The sequence below is a fragment of the Phyllobates terribilis genome, unplaced genomic scaffold (assembly GCF_046119375.1).
Source record: "Phyllobates terribilis strain yellow unplaced genomic scaffold, ASM4611937v1 Scaffold_650__1_contigs__length_881393, whole genome shotgun sequence".
Lineage (NCBI taxonomy): Eukaryota > Metazoa > Chordata > Amphibia > Anura > Dendrobatidae > Phyllobates > Phyllobates terribilis.
This window is the reverse complement of record NW_027363410.1, coordinates 350,300-365,901: the sequence shown is the minus strand read 5'-3', so window position 1 is coordinate 365,901 and position 15,602 is coordinate 350,300. Positions and strand designations below refer to the sequence as shown.

The 15,602-nt window shown below is 47.3% G+C and overlaps 9 non-coding genes and 1 pseudogene across 9 annotated transcripts; all 10 read left to right on the top strand.

Annotated features, from left to right (window-relative positions):
* Positions 1–845: 845 nt before the first annotated feature.
* On the top strand, positions 846–1,036 carry LOC141234953 (U2 spliceosomal RNA). The gene has a single exon (XR_012300814.1). It is a non-coding gene; the product is annotated as a U2 spliceosomal RNA (small nuclear RNA).
* A 1,115-nt stretch (positions 1,037–2,151) lies between these two features.
* On the top strand, positions 2,152–2,342 carry LOC141235267 (U2 spliceosomal RNA). The gene has a single exon (XR_012301118.1). It is a non-coding gene; the product is annotated as a U2 spliceosomal RNA (small nuclear RNA).
* A 1,115-nt stretch (positions 2,343–3,457) lies between these two features.
* Positions 3,458–3,648, top strand: LOC141235182 (U2 spliceosomal RNA). The gene has a single exon (XR_012301036.1). It is a non-coding gene; the product is annotated as a U2 spliceosomal RNA (small nuclear RNA).
* A 1,115-nt stretch (positions 3,649–4,763) lies between these two features.
* Positions 4,764–4,954, top strand: LOC141234952 (U2 spliceosomal RNA). Its single transcript, XR_012300813.1, has one exon. It is a non-coding gene; the product is annotated as a U2 spliceosomal RNA (small nuclear RNA).
* Positions 4,955–6,069: 1,115 nt separating this feature from the next.
* Positions 6,070–6,260, top strand: LOC141234951 (U2 spliceosomal RNA). The gene has a single exon (XR_012300812.1). It is a non-coding gene; the product is annotated as a U2 spliceosomal RNA (small nuclear RNA).
* Positions 6,261–7,375: 1,115 nt separating this feature from the next.
* Positions 7,376–7,566, top strand: LOC141235184 (U2 spliceosomal RNA). Its single transcript, XR_012301038.1, has one exon. It is a non-coding gene; the product is annotated as a U2 spliceosomal RNA (small nuclear RNA).
* A 1,115-nt stretch (positions 7,567–8,681) lies between these two features.
* On the top strand, positions 8,682–8,872 carry LOC141234950 (U2 spliceosomal RNA). Its single transcript, XR_012300811.1, has one exon. It is a non-coding gene; the product is annotated as a U2 spliceosomal RNA (small nuclear RNA).
* A 1,115-nt stretch (positions 8,873–9,987) lies between these two features.
* Positions 9,988–10,178, top strand: LOC141234948 (U2 spliceosomal RNA). Its single transcript, XR_012300809.1, has one exon. It is a non-coding gene; the product is annotated as a U2 spliceosomal RNA (small nuclear RNA).
* Positions 10,179–11,293: 1,115 nt separating this feature from the next.
* LOC141234947 (U2 spliceosomal RNA) lies at positions 11,294–11,484 on the top strand. Its single transcript, XR_012300808.1, has one exon. It is a non-coding gene; the product is annotated as a U2 spliceosomal RNA (small nuclear RNA).
* Positions 11,485–12,599: 1,115 nt separating this feature from the next.
* On the top strand, positions 12,600–12,677 carry LOC141235365 (U2 spliceosomal RNA; annotated as a pseudogene).
* The last annotated feature ends 2,925 nt before the right edge of the window (positions 12,678–15,602 follow it).

Sequence of the window (15,602 nt, the reverse complement as noted above, 5' to 3'; positions counted from 1 at the left end):
CATTTTGGAGCTTTCACCTAAATAACTACAGGTGGTGAGATAAGCTGCACAATATAATTGACCTTTCAGTATATTGTTGCACACACACCATCTATTTAGCAAATGCCCTTGTTATCAACAGCAGCCTTTTAAACTCACCTGAGCTAACAGGTATGTGCGCTGGTTACTCTGCTGCGCTTAAAATTTCTTTTTTGGTTTGCTACAATGCCTTTTCTGAAACGTTGTCTCCTTCTGCTGGAACACTGACTTCTTTCATTTAATGCCTGCAGACTATAAAAGAGAACCCAACCCAAAAAGTTTGGTTGATTAGTCTGTGGCATTCTGTTAAACTGTTGCTTATGGCGGTCTCTGTGAGCTTCTCAGCGACATTCAGCCAGCCAGGTATCCTGCCTGCAGTAGATGGAATGTGGCAATGGAACGCTGGCTGCGCGTGTCATAATAGGCTCTGAGCCTTTATATACCTGTGCACAGCAGCAGCCACCTTCAGTCTGCTGCTGGACAGCCAGCAGCAGCAGCAGCAGGAGAGGTATGTAATCAGGAGCCCTCCTGCTAAGGGTAGACAGCTGCTCGTTCCACCCCACCCCCCGCCTTAATTGGTTCTCCTCGCTTCCAACGGTGTTGAGGCGGGTGGGAACAGCAGGGGGTGAAGGTGCTGTGTTTAAAGAGGTGGAGTTATGCAGATCTAAAACGCGTGGATTGCAGCAGCAGCAAGCCGAAAAGTGCAGGCATGTAAGGGATCTAGAGGTTGACAACATGTCTTCTTAACGGGAGTCCAGGAGCTCATCTCCACAAATGGACTTTTCAGGATCCTTGGGTGGCTCCGTAGTTTGAAACCAATTCTGGTTATCGCTTCTCGGCCTTTTGGCTAAGATCAAGTGTAGTATCTGTTCTTATCAGTTTAATATCTGATACGTCCCCTATCTGGGGACCATATATTAAATGGATTTTTAGAACAGGGAGATGGAAAAAGAGCTTGCTCTGTCCACTCCACGCATTGACCTGGTATTGCAGTATCTCCAGGACCGGTGCACCCCTTCTTTAATGCAGTTTCTAAAATCAGAAAGAATTGAATTCAATGTTTTTTGTTCATTTTGCTTGTTTGTCGGATTTTGGGATGGACTCTTTGGCTTTGCTTTTCTTCTCCTCATTGGATTTTTCATGTTCAAAGTTGCAGAAGCCAGATTACAAGCTCATTTTGGTTCAACTTCAGCAACTGTGCATTGCATTGCCATGTAATGTGATGCAATGCTATCTTTCTAGCTCTCCCTTTTTACTTCCTTTTGGATAAACAGACATATTAGGCAAGCATTTTGGAGCTTTCACCTAAATAACTACAGGTGGTGAGATAAGCTGCACAATATAATTGACCTTTCAGTATATTGTTGCACACACACCATCTATTTAGCAAATGCCCTTGTTATCAACAGCAGCCTTTTAAACTCACCTGAGCTAACAGGTATGTGCGCTGGTTACTCTGCTGCGCTTAAAATTTCTTTTTTGGTTTGCTACAATGCCTTTTCTGAAACGTTGTCTCCTTCTGCTGGAACACTGACTTCTTTCATTTAATGCCTGCAGACTATAAAAGAGAACCCAACCCAAAAAGTTTGGTTGATTAGTCTGTGGCATTCTGTTAAACTGTTGCTTATGGCGGTCTCTGTGAGCTTCTCAGCGACATTCAGCCAGCCAGGTATCCTGCCTGCAGTAGATGGAATGTGGCAATGGAACGCTGGCTGCGCGTGTCATAATAGGCTCTGAGCCTTTATATACCTGTGCACAGCAGCAGCCACCTTCAGTCTGCTGCTGGACAGCCAGCAGCAGCAGCAGCAGGAGAGGTATGTAATCAGGAGCCCTCCTGCTAAGGGTAGACAGCTGCTCGTTCCACCCCACCCCCCGCCTTAATTGGTTCTCCTCCCTTCCAACGATGTTGAGGCGGGTGGGAACAGCAGGGGGTGAAGGTGCTGTGTTTAAAGAGGTGGAGTTATGCAGATCTAAAACGCGTGGATTGCAGCAGCAGCAAGCCGAAAAGTGCAGGCATGTAAGGGATCTAGAGGTTGACAACATGTCTTCTTAACGGGAGTCCAGGAGCTCATCTCCACAAATGGACTTTTCAGGATCCTTGGGTGGCTCCGTAGTTTGAAACCAATTCTGGTTATCGCTTCTCGACCTTTTGGCTAAGATCAAGTGTAGTATCTGTTCTTATCAGTTTAATATCTGATACGTCCCCTATCTGGGGACCATATATTAAATGGATTTTTAGAACAGGGAGATGGAAAAAGAGCTTGCTCTGTCCACTCCACGCATTGACCTGGTATTGCAGTATCTCCAGGACCGGTGCACCCCTTCTTTAATGCAGTTTCTAAAATCAGAAAGAATTGAATTCAATGTTTTTTGTTCATTTTGCTTGTTTGTCGGATTTTGGGATGGACTCTTTGGCTTTGCTTTTCTTCTCCTCATTGGATTTTTCATGTTCAAAGTTGCAGAAGCCAGATTACAAGCTCATTTTGGTTCAACTTCAGCAACTGTGCATTGCATTGCCATGTAATGTGATGCAATGCTATCTTTCTAGCTCTCCCTTTTTACTTCCTTTTGGATAAACAGACATATTAGGCAAGCATTTTGGAGCTTTCACCTAAATAACTACAGGTGGTGAGATAAGCTGCACAATATAATTGACCTTTCAGTATATTGTTGCACACACACCATCTATTTAGCAAATGCCCTTGTTATCAACAGCAGCCTTTTAAACTCACCTGAGCTAACAGGTATGTGCGCTGGTTACTCTGCTGCGCTTAAAATTTCTTTTTTGGTTTGCTACAATGCCTTTTCTGAAACGTTGTCTCCTTCTGCTGGAACACTGACTTCTTTCATTTAATGCCTGCAGACTATAAAAGAGAACCCAACCCAAAAAGTTTGGTTGATTAGTCTGTGGCATTCTGTTAAACTGTTGCTTATGGCGGTCTCTGTGAGCTTCTCAGCGACATTCAGCCAGCCAGGTATCCTGCCTGCAGTAGATGGAATGTGGCAATGGAACGCTGGCTGCGCGTGTCATAATAGGCTCTGAGCCTTTATATACCTGTGCACAGCAGCAGCCACCTTCAGTCTGCTGCTGGACAGCCAGCAGCAGCAGCAGCAGGAGAGGTATGTAATCAGGAGCCCTCCTGCTAAGGGTAGACAGCTGCTCGTTCCACCCCACCCCCCGCCTTAATTGGTTCTCCTCCCTTCCAACGGTGTTGAGGCGGGTGGGAACAGCAGGGGGTGAAGGTGCTGTGTTTAAAGAGGTGGAGTTATGCAGATCTAAAACGCGTGGATTGCAGCAGCAGCAAGCCGAAAAGTGCAGGCATGTAAGGGATCTAGAGGTTGACAACATGTCTTCTTAACGGGAGTCCAGGAGCTCATCTCCACAAATGGACTTTTCAGGATCCTTGGGTGGCTCCGTAGTTTGAAACCAATTCTGGTTATCGCTTCTCAGCCTTTTGGCTAAGATCAAGTGTAGTATCTGTTCTTATCAGTTTAATATCTGATACGTCCCCTATCTGGGGACCATATATTAAATGGATTTTTAGAACAGGGAGATGGAAAAAGAGCTTGCTCTGTCCACTCCACGCATTGACCTGGTATTGCAGTATCTCCAGGACCGGTGCACCCCTTCTTTAATGCAGTTTCTAAAATCAGAAAGAATTGAATTCAATGTTTTTTGTTCATTTTGCTTGTTTGTCGGATTTTGGGATGGACTCTTTGGCTTTGCTTTTCTTCTCCTCATTGGATTTTTCATGTTCAAAGTTGCAGAAGCCAGATTACAAGCTCATTTTGGTTCAACTTCAGCAACTGTGCATTGCATTGCCATGTAATGTGATGCAATGCTATCTTTCTAGCTCTCCCTTTTTACTTCCTTTTGGATAAACAGACATATTAGGCAAGCATTTTGGAGCTTTCACCTAAATAACTACAGGTGGTGAGATAAGCTGCACAATATAATTGACCTTTCAGTATATTGTTGCACACACACCATCTATTTAGCAAATGCCCTTGTTATCAACAGCAGCCTTTTAAACTCACCTGAGCTAACAGGTATGTGCGCTGGTTACTCTGCTGCGCTTAAAATTTCTTTTTTGGTTTGCTACAATGCCTTTTCTGAAACGTTGTCTCCTTCTGCTGGAACACTGACTTCTTTCATTTAATGCCTGCAGACTATAAAAGAGAACCCAACCCAAAAAGTTTGGTTGATTAGTCTGTGGCATTCTGTTAAACTGTTGCTTATGGCGGTCTCTGTGAGCTTCTCAGCGACATTCAGCCAGCCAGGTATCCTGCCTGCAGTAGATGGAATGTGGCAATAGAACGCTGGCTGCGCGTGTCATAATAGGCTCTGAGCCTTTATATACCTGTGCACAGCAGCAGCCACCTTCAGTCTGCTGCTGGACAGCCAGCAGCAGCAGCAGCAGGAGAGGTATGTAATCAGGAGCCCTCCTGCTAAGGGTAGACAGCTGCTCGTTCCACCCCACCCCCCGCCTTAATTGGTTCTCCTCCCTTCCAACGGTGTTGAGGCGGGTGGGAACAGCAGGGGGTGAAGGTGCTGTGTTTAAAGAGGTGGAGTTATGCAGATCTAAAACGCGTGGATTGCAGCAGCAGCAAGCCGAAAAGTGCAGGCATGTAAGGGATCTAGAGGTTGACAACATGTCTTCTTAACGGGAGTCCAGGAGCTCATCTCCACAAATGGACTTTTCAGGATCCTTGGGTGGCTCCGTAGTTTGAAACCAATTCTGGTTATCGCTTCTCGGCCTTTTGGCTAAGATCAAGTGTAGTATCTGTTCTTATCAGTTTAATATCTGATACGTCCCCTATCTGGGGACCATATATTAAATGGATTTTTAGAACAGGGAGATGGAAAAAGAGCTTGCTCTGTCCACTCCACGCATTGACCTGGTATTGCAGTATCTCCAGGACCGGTGCACCCCTTCTTTAATGCAGTTTCTAAAATCAGAAAGAATTGAATTCAATGTTTTTTGTTCATTTTGCTTGTTTGTCGGATTTTGGGATGGACTCTTTGGCTTTGCTTTTCTTCTCCTCATTGGATTTTTCATGTTCAAAGTTGCAGAAGCCAGATTACAAGCTCATTTTGGTTCAACTTCAGCAACTGTGCATTGCATTGCCATGTAATGTGATGCAATGCTATCTTTCTAGCTCTCCCTTTTTACTTCCTTTTGGATAAACAGACATATTAGGCAAGCTTTTTGGAGCTTTCACCTAAATAACTACAGGTGGTGAGATAAGCTGCACAATATAATTGACCTTTCAGTATATTGTTGCACACACACCATCTATTTAGCAAATGCCCTTGTTATCAACAGCAGCCTTTTAAACTCACCTGAGCTAACAGGTATGTGCGCTGGTTACTCTGTTGCGCTTAAAATTTCTTTTTTGGTTTGCTACAATGCCTTTTCTGAAACGTTGTCTCCTTCTGCTGGAACACTGACTTCTTTCATTTAATGCCTGCAGACTATAAAAGAGAACCCAACCCAAAAAGTTTGGTTGATTAGTCTGTGGCATTCTGTTAAACTGTTGCTTATGGCGGTCTCTGTGAGCTTCTCAGCGACATTCAGCCAGCCAGGTATCCTGCCTGCAGTAGATGGAATGTGGCAATGGAACGCTGGCTGCGCGTGTCATAATAGGCTCTGAGCCTTTATATACCTGTGCACAGCAGCAGCCACCTTCAGTCTGCTGCTGGACAGCCAGCAGCAGCAGCAGCAGGAGAGGTATGTAATCAGGAGCCCTCCTGCTAAGGGTAGACAGCTGCTCGTTCCACCCCACCCCCCGCCTTAATTGGTTCTCCTCCCTTCCAACGGTGTTGAGGCGGGTGGGAACAGCAGGGGGTGAAGGTGCTGTGTTTAAAGAGGTGGAGTTATGCAGATCTAAAACGCGTGGATTGCAGCAGCAGCAAGCCGAAAAGTGCAGGCATGTAAGGGATCTAGAGGTTGACAACATGTCTTCTTAACGGGAGTCCAGGAGCTCATCTCCACAAATGGACTTTTCAGGATCCTTGGGTGGCTCCGTAGTTTGAAACCAATTCTGGTTATCGCTTCTCGGCCTTTTGGCTAAGATCAAGTGTAGTATCTGTTCTTATCAGTTTAATATCTGATACGTCCCCTATCTGGGGACCATATATTAAATGGATTTTTAGAACAGGGAGATGGAAAAAGAGCTTGCTCTGTCCACTCCACGCATTGACCTGGTATTGCAGTATCTCCAGGACCGGTGCACCCCTTCTTTAATGCAGTTTCTAAAATCAGAAAGAATTGAATTCAATGTTTTTTGTTCATTTTGCTTGTTTGTCGGATTTTGGGATGGACTCTTTGGCTTTGCTTTTCTTCTCCTCATTGGATTTTTCATGTTCAAAGTTGCAGAAGCCAGATTACAAGCTCATTTTGGTTCAACTTCAGCAACTGTGCATTGCATTGCCATGTAATGTGATGCAATGCTATCTTTCTAGCTCTCCCTTTTTACTTCCTTTTGGATAAACAGACATATTAGGCAAGCATTTTGGAGCTTTCACCTAAATAACTACAGGTGGTGAGATAAGCTGCACAATATAATTGACCTTTCAGTATATTGTTGCACACACACCATCTATTTAGCAAATGCCCTTGTTATCAACAGCAGCCTTTTAAACTCACCTGAGCTAACAGGTATGTGCGCTGGTTACTCTGCTGCGCTTAAAATTTCTTTTTTGGTTTGCTACAATGCCTTTTCTGAAACGTTGTCTCCTTCTGCTGGAACACTGACTTCTTTCATTTAATGCCTGCAGACTATAAAAGAGAACCCAACCCAAAAAGTTTGGTTGATTAGTCTGTGGCATTCTGTTAAACTGTTGCTTATGGCGGTCTCTGTGAGCTTCTCAGCGACATTCAGCCAGCCAGGTATCCTGCCTGCAGTAGATGGAATGTGGCAATGGAACGCTGGCTGCGCGTGTCATAATAGGCTCTGAGCCTTTATATACCTGTGCACAGCAGTAGCCACCTTCAGTCTGCTGCTGGACAGCCAGCAGCAGCAGCAGCAGGAGAGGTATGTAATCAGGAGCCCTCCTGCTAAGGGTAGACAGCTGCTCGTTCCACCCCACCCCCCGCCTTAATTGGTTCTCCTCCCTTCCAACGGTGTTGAGGCGGGTGGGAACAGCAGGGGGTGAAGGTGCTGTGTTTAAAGAGGTGGAGTTATGCAGATCTAAAACGCGTGGATTGCAGCAGCAGCAAGCCGAAAAGTGCAGGCATGTAAGGGATCTAGAGGTTGACAACATGTCTTCTTAACGGGAGTCCAGGAGCTCATCTCCACAAATGGACTTTTCAGGATCCTTGGGTGGCTCCGTAGTTTGAAACCAATTCTGGTTATCGCTTCTCGGCCTTTTGGCTAAGATCAAGTGTAGTATCTGTTCTTATCAGTTTAATATCTGATAGGTCCCCTATCTGGGGACCATATATTAAATGGATTTTTAGAACAGGGAGATGGAAAAAGAGCTTGCTCTGTCCACTCCACGCATTGACCTGGTATTGCAGTATCTCCAGGACCGGTGCACCCCTTCTTTAATGCAGTTTCTAAAATCAGAAAGAATTGAATTCAATGTTTTTTGTTCATTTTGCTTGTTTGTCGGATTTTGGGATGGACTCTTTGGCTTTGCTTTTCTTCTCCTCATTGGATTTTTCATGTTCAAAGTTGCAGAAGCCAGATTACAAGCTCATTTTGGTTCAACTTCAGCAACTGTGCATTGCATTGCCATGTAATGTGATGCAATGCTATCTTTCTAGCTCTCCCTTTTTACTTCCTTTTGGATAAACAGACATATTAGGCAAGCATTTTGGAGCTTTCACCTAAATAACTACAGGTGGTGAGATAAGCTGCACAATATAATTGACCTTTCAGTATATTGTTGCACACACACCATCTATTTAGCAAATGCCCTTGTTATCAACAGCAGCCTTTTAAACTCACCTGAGCTAACAGGTATGTGCGCTGGTTACTCTGCTGCGCTTAAAATTTCTTTTTTGGTTTGCTACAATGCCTTTTCTGAAACGTTGTCTCCTTCTGCTGGAACACTGACTTCTTTCATTTAATGCCTGCAGACTATAAAAGAGAACCCAACCCAAAAAGTTTGGTTGATTAGTCTGTGGCATTCTGTTAAACTGTTGCTTATGGCGGTCTCTGTGAGCTTCTCAGAGACATTCAGCCAGCCAGGTATCCTGCCTGCAGTAGATGGAATGTGGCAATGGAACGCTGGCTGCGCGTGTCATAATAGGCTCTGAGCCTTTATATACCTGTGCACAGCAGCAGCCACCTTCAGTCTGCTGCTGGACAGCCAGCAGCAGCAGCAGCAGGAGAGGTATGTAATCAGGAGCCCTCCTGCTAAGGGTAGACAGCTGCTCGTTCCACCCCACCCCCCGCCTTAATTGGTTCTCCTCCCTTCCAACGGTGTTGAGGCGGGTGGGAACAGCAGGGGGTGAAGGTGCTGTGTTTAAAGAGGTGGAGTTATGCAGATCTAAAACGCGTGGATTGCAGCAGCAGCAAGCCGAAAAGTGCAGGCATGTAAGGGATCTAGAGGTTGACAACATGTCTTCTTAACGGGAGTCCAGGAGCTCATCTCCACAAATGGACTTTTCAGGATCCTTGGGTGGCTCCGTAGTTTGAAACCAATTCTGGTTATCGCTTCTCGGCCTTTTGGCTAAGATCAAGTGTAGTATCTGTTCTTATCAGTTTAATATCTGATACGTCCCCTATCTGGGGACCATATATTAAATGGATTTTTAGAACAGGGAGATGGAAAAAGAGCTTGCTCTGTCCACTCCACGCATTGACCTGGTATTGCAGTATCTCCAGGACCGGTGCACCCCTTCTTTAATGCAGTTTCTAAAATCAGAAAGAATTGAATTCAATGTTTTTTGTTCATTTTGCTTGTTTGTCGGATTTTGGGATGGACTCTTTGGCTTTGCTTTTCTTCTCCTCATTGGATTTTTCATGTTCAAAGTTGCAGAAGCCAGATTACAAGCTCATTTTGGTTCAACTTCAGCAACTGTGCATTGCATTGCCATGTAATGTGATGCAATGCTATCTTTCTAGCTCTCCCTTTTTACTTCCTTTTGGATAAACAGACATATTAGGCAAGCTTTTTGGAGCTTTCACCTAAATAACTACAGGTGGTGAGATAAGCTGCACAATATAATTGACCTTTCAGTATATTGTTGCACACACACCATCTATTTAGCAAATGCCCTTGTTATCAACAGCAGCCTTTTAAACTCACCTGAGCTAACAGGTATGTGCGCTGGTTACTCTGTTGCGCTTAAAATTTCTTTTTTGGTTTGCTACAATGCCTTTTCTGAAACGTTGTCTCCTTCTGCTGGAACACTGACTTCTTTCATTTAATGCCTGCAGACTATAAAAGAGAACCCAACCCAAAAAGTTTGGTTGATTAGTCTGTGGCATTCTGTTAAACTGTTGCTTATGGCGGTCTCTGTGAGCTTCTCAGCGACATTCAGCCAGCCAGGTATCCTGCCTGCAGTAGATGGAATGTGGCAATGGAACGCTGGCTGCGCGTGTCATAATAGGCTCTGAGCCTTTATACACCTGTGCACAGCAGCAGCCACCTTCAGTCTGCTGCTGGACAGCCAGCAGCAGCAGCAGCAGGAGAGGTATGTAATCAGGAGCCCTCCTGCTAAGGGTAGACAGCTGCTCGTTCCACCCCACCCCCCGCCTTAATTGGTTCTCCTCCCTTCCAACGGTGTTGAGGCGGGTGGGAACAGCAGGGGGTGAAGGTGCTGTGTTTAAAGAGGTGGAGTTATGCAGATCTAAAACGCGTGGATTGCAGCAGCAGCAAGCCGAAAAGTGCAGGCATGTAAGGGATCTAGAGGTTGACAACATGTCTTCTTAACGGGAGTCCAGGAGCTCATCTCCACAAATGGACTTTTCAGGATCCTTGGGTGGCTCCGTAGTTTGAAACCAATTCTGGTTATCGCTTCTCGGCCTTTTGGCTAAGATCAAGTGTAGTATCTGTTCTTATCAGTTTAATATCTGATACGTCCCCTATCTGGGGACCATATATTAAATGGATTTTTAGAACAGGGAGATGGAAAAAGAGCTTGCTCTGTCCACTCCACGCATTGACCTGGTATTGCAGTATCTCCAGGACCGGTGCACCCCTTCTTTAATGCAGTTTCTAAAATCAGAAAGAATTGAATTCAATGTTTTTTGTTCATTTTGCTTGTTTGTCGGATTTTGGGATGGACTCTTTGGCTTTGCTTTTCTTCTCCTCATTGGATTTTTCATGTTCAAAGTTGCAGAAGCCAGATTACAAGCTCATTTTGGTTCAACTTCAGCAACTGTGCATTGCATTGCCATGTAATGTGATGCAATGCTATCTTTCTAGCTCTCCCTTTTTACTTCCTTTTGGATAAACAGACATATTAGGCAAGCATTTTGGAGCTTTCACCTAAATAACTACAGGTGGTGAGATAAGCTGCACAATATAATTGACCTTTCAGTATATTGTTGCACACACACCATCTATTTAGCAAATGCCCTTGTTATCAACAGCAGCCTTTTAAACTCACCTGAGCTAACAGGTATGTGCGCTGGTTACTCTGCTGCGCTTAAAATTTCTTTTTTGGTTTGCTACAATGCCTTTTCTGAAACGTTGTCTCCTTCTGCTGGAACACTGACTTCTTTCATTTAATGCCTGCAGACTATAAAAGAGAACCCAACCCAAAAAGTTTGGTTGATTAGTCTGTGGCATTCTGTTAAACTGTTGCTTATGGCGGTCTCTGTGAGCTTCTCAGCGACATTCAGCCAGCCAGGTATCCTGCCTGCAGTAGATGGAATGTGGCAATGGAACGCTGGCTGCGCGTGTCATAATAGGCTCTGAGCCTTTATATACCTGTGCACAGCAGCAGCCACCTTCAGTCTGCTGCTGGACAGCCAGCAGCAGCAGCAGCAGGAGAGGTATGTAATCAGGAGCCCTCCTGCTAAGGGTAGACAGCTGCTCGTTCCACCCCACCCCCCGCCTTAATTGGTTCTCCTCCCTTCCAACGGTGTTGAGGCGGGTGGGAACAGCAGGGGGTGAAGGTGCTGTGTTTAAAGAGGTGGAGTTATGCAGATCTAAAACGCGTGGATTGCAGCAGCAGCAAGCCGAAAAGTGCAGGCATGTAAGGGATCTAGAGGTTGACAACATGTCTTCTTAACGGGAGTCCAGGAGCTCATCTCCACAAATGGACTTTTCAGGATCCTTGGGTGGCTCCGTAGTTTGAAACCAATTCTGGTTATCGCTTCTCGGCCTTTTGGCTAAGATCAAGTGTAGTATCTGTTCTTATCAGTTTAATATCTGATACGTCCCCTATCTGGGGACCATATATTAAATGGATTTTTAGAACAGGGAGATGGAAAAAGAGCTTGCTCTGTCCACTCCACGCATTGACCTGGTATTGCAGTATCTCCAGGACCGGTGCACCCCTTCTTTAATGCAGTTTCTAAAATCAGAAAGAATTGAATTCAATGTTTTTTGTTCATTTTGCTTGTTTGTCGGATTTTGGGATGGACTCTTTGGCTTTGCTTTTCTTCTCCTCATTGGATTTTTCATGTTCAAAGTTGCAGAAGCCAGATTACAAGCTCATTTTGGTTCAACTTCAGCAACTGTGCATTGCATTGCCATGTAATGTGATGCAATGCTATCTTTCTAGCTCTCCCTTTTTACTTCCTTTTGGATAAACAGACATATTAGGCAAGCATTTTGGAGCTTTCACCTAAATAACTACAGGTGGTGAGATAAGCTGCACAATATAATTGACCTTTCAGTATATTGTTGCACACACACCATCTATTTAGCAAATGCCCTTGTTATCAACAGCAGCCTTTTAAACTCACCTGAGCTAACAGGTATGTGCGCTGGTTACTCTGCTGCGCTTAAAATTTCTTTTTTGGTTTGCTACAATGCCTTTTCTGAAACGTTGTCTCCTTCTGCTGGAACACTGACTTCTTTCATTTAATGCCTGCAGACTATAAAAGAGAACCCAACCCAAAAAGTTTGGTTGATTAGTCTGTGGCATTCTGTTAAACTGTTGCTTATGGCGGTCTCTGTGAGCTTCTCAGCGACATTCAGCCAGCCAGGTATCCTGCCTGCAGTAGATGGAATGTGGCAATGGAACGCTGGCTGCGCGTGTCATAATAGGCTCTGAGCCTTTATATACCTGTGCACAGCAGCAGCCACCTTCAGTCTGCTGCTGGACAGCCAGCAGCAGCAGCAGCAGGAGAGGTATGTAATCAGGAGCCCTCCTGCTAAGGGTAGACAGCTGCTCGTTCCACCCCACCCCCCGCCTTAATTGGTTCTCCTCCCTTCCAACGGTGTTGAGGCGGGTGGGAACAGCAGGGGGTGAAGGTGCTGTGTTTAAAGAGGTGGAGTTATGCAGATCTAAAACGCGTGGATTGCAGCAGCAGCAAGCCGAAAAGTGCAGGCATGTAAGGGATCTAGAGGTTGACAACATGTCTTCTTAACGGGAGTCCAGGAGCTCATCTCCACAAATGGACTTTTCAGGATCCTTGGGTGGCTCCGTAGTTTGAAACCAATTCTGGTTATCGCTTCTCGGCCTTTTGGCTAAGATCAAGTGTAGTATCTGTTCTTTTAAGAACACAAGAGCTACGATCTACACTTGACGAGAGCGATCGAACTCGGAAGGAGAAGAGCTTCGGAGCCCAGCTGACATCGGAGAAGGAAGGCGGATATCGGTGGGAGGAAGAAGCTCTAAAGAAACCAGAAGAAGACGAAGACTCGGAGAAGAATCGGGCTGTCCTGTGGAATCTTCGAGGAAGAAAATCATCGAGACAAAGACCTTTCGGGGAATTTGTCCAGAACACGACGGGAGAAGAATCTGCATAGCTCCACCCATTCCGGGAAGAGTTCCAGATCCAGCTCCAAGAAGTAACTGCAGGAGGAAAGCCATGGCAAGCGCTGCGAGGAAGGCCGAAAAGAAGAGCCTGGAGCAGGGGACAGCCAGGAGGGCCCAGCCAGGAGCCGATTCTGACCCCAAGGACTCTGCCTCCACGACTGGCCAGCAGAAGGGACCCCAGAAGCCCCGCCACGAAGCTCCAGCCCTGGAGCCATGGATGCGGCAGACGGTGGCCCTAAAGCTGAAGGAAGTGGATGGGAGGGTGCCGGACATGTCCTCGGACGTGTTCTGCCAGAAGATGCTGCTGGATCGAGGCTTCTCCAGGTCGGACACCCTCAGCATCCAGACCTTCTTGACGGGGATCTTCTTCGTCACCTTCGCCACTGTGAACACCTGCAGGAGGTTCTGGGAAATGGTAAGCGCAAAAGGACCGGATAATTCTTTCTCTGCCTTTACAGGTAGCTGCCCTATCCAGAGGGACGAAAGGAGGATCACGGTCTCCATGCGCAACCCGCACACCCCAGGCCAAGACATCTGTACCTTCCTGAGACGCTTCTGTTTGGTTGTGAAGGAACCCTCTCACATCCTGAATGGACTCGGCTTCTGGACAGGTAAGTGGTCGGTGACCGTTAGACTTCACAGGGACCTGGCGTACTCAGACGGACTTCGGCACCTGCCCCCGACATTCTCCCTGGGCAACTCCTACGGCCTCATCTATTACCCGGACATGCCGCGGAACTGCAGGAGATGCGGCAAGAACGGCCACGAGATGAAGGACTGCAAGGAGGATGCCTGCAGGATTTGTCGAGTGACGGGACACAGCTCGAAGGACTGCCCGAAGAAGACATCCTGCAACCTGTGTGGGCTGGCGGCTCATCTGTACAAGGATTGCCCCAAGCGTGAGAGATCCTGGGCATCGGTGGTTGCGACGACCCCAGCTACGGAGGACAAGGCCCCGACGACCAGGCCTGTGAAGGTCAAGGACGCGACGACCAAGGCCCCAGCGGCCAAGGCCGAGACGACCAAGGCCAAAGCGGTCAAGGAGTCGGTGGCCAAAGCCCCAGCGACAGTCCCAGCAGCTCCGAAGCAGAAGAAAAAGTCAAAGGAGGGTAAGAGTTCTGTCACCCCTCTCTCGATCCCTCCCCCTGCCACCCCCGTCCAATTCCCCCCCACCCCGGCCACCCCTGCTGAGGATTCCACTTCCTCTTCCTCCTTCCCCTACTCCTCAGCAGGTGTCCTTTCCCCTGCCCCGGCAGCCACTCTCCCTCCCCAGACCATGGTAGCGGTGGAATTAACCTTTCCTCCACCCGCCGCTATCTATTCCGAGGAGGATTTTCCCCTTCTTGTCTCCCCAGTTCCAACCCGGGGAAAGAGGAAGGTGGAGGACAGCCCTGCTACTGAATCCTCCAAAAAGAAGATTCTGGATTTCGTAGGCGAAAAGGAGGATACCCTCCCTGAGCCAGAAGAGATGGAACACATGGTTGAGACCCTGGTGGCCGAGCCAGAAGAGGAGGAACTGGTGGTCGCCGAGATCGAGGCCGCGCTGCTTGACCAGATGGAGGAAGAGGGCCTGCTGGTGATCCCGTCACCAGCAGTCAACACCGACGAGGGACCACCCGACCGGAGTGGTAACTAAGGTGTATTGCCTGCGCTAACTTTTTCTTTTTTCCCTACATGATGGCTAATATTAACTTATTTTCCATTAATGTCAGGAGCATCAAGGACAAGTTCAGACGTCAGACTATTTATGCCTTCCTTACTTCCCAGTTGTGTGATGTTTATATGTTGAAGGAATGTTCCCTTCCCTCCTCTAGGTCCTTCAAACATCTGGCCAGGGAGTGGTCCCACGGTCCATCCTACTGGTCCGGTGGGGGTGACTGCAAGTCTGCGGGGGTCGCAATTCTGATCAGGGGGGGCGCATTCACGCTTGAGTCCGTCCAGGAGCTCATCTGCGGCAGGGCTCTTGTTGTAGATGGCAACTGGGCGGGAGAACCTGTCAGGTTCATCAACGTGTATGCGTCCCCACTGAAGAATGAGCGTTTGGAGCTTTTCCAGACCCTGCGGCTTCAGCTTGCCACCACCAGGACCTTAGTGATGGCCGGGGATTTCAACTGCCCCATCGAGGAGGATGGTCGTAGTTCTGGCACATCTGCCAAGTTGGACATCACGTCCAAGCTGCTCATCGAGATGGTAACCGAGGCCTCTCTTCAGGACGTGGTGGGCTCCATGGGGAGAGGCTCCACGAACTATTCGTGGAGCCGACCCGATGGCTCACTCCGCTCCAGGATTGACTTTGTGTTCACCTCTCGGGCAGTCAGGCAGAGTAGGCACTCGATGGTCTCCTGCTTCTTCTCCGACCACAGAGCCATTCACTTACAAGGTGTCCTCGGCGACGGTTTTCCGTCCGGCCCCGGCTCCTGGAAGCTGAATTGTGCTCTGCTGGCTCAGGATGAAGTCGTGGAGGAGCTGAGAGCAGCCTACGCAATGTGGCAGTCCTACAAGGGTAGCTTCCAAACAGTCTCTGATTGGTGGGAATATGTTAAACTTGAGTTTCGCTGTTTCTTTCAGGCCAAGGGTCGACAACAGGCGTGTGAGAAGAGGAGGGACTTCAGAGAGCTGCAGCGCGAGCTGCGGTCGCTGCAGGACCTTCTTCACTGGGGCTGGGACGTGAGGGAGGAGCTGGAGGAGACC